Source organism: Armigeres subalbatus, chromosome 2, assembly GCF_024139115.2.
Source record: "Armigeres subalbatus isolate Guangzhou_Male chromosome 2, GZ_Asu_2, whole genome shotgun sequence".
NCBI classification, from domain to species: domain Eukaryota; kingdom Metazoa; phylum Arthropoda; class Insecta; order Diptera; family Culicidae; genus Armigeres; species Armigeres subalbatus.
In genome coordinates this window covers 386,062,751-386,064,358 of record NC_085140.1, presented here as the reverse complement: position 1 = coordinate 386,064,358, position 1,608 = coordinate 386,062,751, and the positions used below count along the sequence as shown (strand labels likewise).

The window sequence follows — 1,608 nt, the reverse complement described above, 5'->3', positions numbered from 1 at the left end:
TCTGGATCTGTGCTTTTTCTAGATATACATAATTTGTGGAATTATATTCAGCGGGCTGATGTTAACCTGGTGCGTGAACGTCCAAATACAGGTTCGGTTTTCTGACAAAAGGAATTGTGGTTTTCGAACATTCCGAAACTGAGCGTGGTATGGCTGTAACTGCTGTCGGTAATCCCTGCTTTTCGTCCTTGGTCTGAGTAAACCGCTTCCGTTGATAGCGCTATTATTATGTATATCACATGGTACACCTTGGGCACATCCAATCGGACCGATCCAACGTTTTGTTTTCGAGAACGCGGTGCGGATCATCGCGATGCAGGTCCATTTCAGTAGACTAACGACACCTGTCGAGTGTTCAATACGGATGGTATGATTGGCAGCAGCAAACGCAGAACAGCATCTCGTTCAAAACCAAATTCCTACAAAGAAAGCACAAGGTTTTGATTGAAATTTCTTAAGACAGGATCAGTCCGAAACCCGTTCGACTTACTTCCGCCGAGTCGTAGTTCTCCTGGAAGTCACGCTTGGATTCTCTGGTACCATCTGCTGTCCTCCACTTGGCCGAATATTTTGTAATTCGAAGGAATGGAGTCGAATAAAGGAAGATGCCTTCATAGTGATTATTTGCTCAATTTCCTCGATGTTATTCCTATTGGTATAGACACTTTCTTTTTGAACTTCAGCACTGGCGGGCGGTGTCTGATCTGAGGTTTAATTACCTCTTGGCTTAGTAGGAGCGCTGCACTTCGAATCCGACAGCTGATCCTCGTCAATGTTCAGCTCCTTTTCCGTCGATCCGCTGGTATTCTGCCTGCTAAAGCTGCTGGAAGCGCAATGAGCGCAAGATTGATTATGGCCTTCAAACTGATGCTAGTTAGATCATCCGCCGCACGTAATTGCTGGGATGTGTTTCAAAGGTTCTCGAGTATCCGAGAAGGTGGTTGACCAACACGATGGAAGCACTGCAGTTCCGGTATTTTTATAAATATTATTCGGTATGATTGAATCTGAATCTGGTGGATTATTGTTGTTTTGCTTTCACGACACTCAGCTGTCAACATATAAAAACGTAAAGAAGGGTGCCCAGACGTGCCAAAAGTGTGCCGAAATGTGCCGCCGGCACATTGTGCCGAGTGGTTTACCCCTTGACTTCCACAGTTATTAACTGCTAGGTTTCTAAGCCAGGTTACCATTTTTGCATTCGTATATCATGAGGCTAACACGATAATACTTTTATGCCCAAGGAAGTCGAGACAATTTCCAATCCGAAAATTGCCTAGACCGGCACCGGGAATCGAACCCAGCCACCCTCAGCATGGTCTTGCTTTGTAGCCGCGCGTCTTACCGCACGGCTAAGGAGGGCCCCTAAACTGACTATCTACAAAACGCTTATAAGACCGGTAGTTCTCTACGGACACGAGACCTGGACGATGCTCGTGGAGGACCAACGCGCACTGGGAGTTTTCGAAAGGAAAGTGTTGCGTACCATCTATGGTGGGTTGTGTCGTAATCTGGCCAGTCCACCTGTAGTCCTGCTGTCCATTCTCCCACGTTTCGACTAGCAAGAAGCAGGGCCAACCGCATTCTCGCCTCGCGTCGAAACGGAGT

At 46.9% G+C, this 1,608-nt stretch overlaps 1 long non-coding RNA gene across 1 annotated transcript; it reads right to left on the bottom strand.

The window, feature by feature from the left end:
• Positions 1 to 1,098, bottom strand: LOC134217327 (uncharacterized). The gene is made up of 2 exons (XR_009980998.1): positions 491 to 1,098; positions 1 to 419 (listed from the first exon to the last, which is right to left on the bottom strand). It is a non-coding gene; the product is annotated as an uncharacterized LOC134217327 (long non-coding RNA).
• Positions 1,099 to 1,608: the final 510 nt, after the last annotated feature.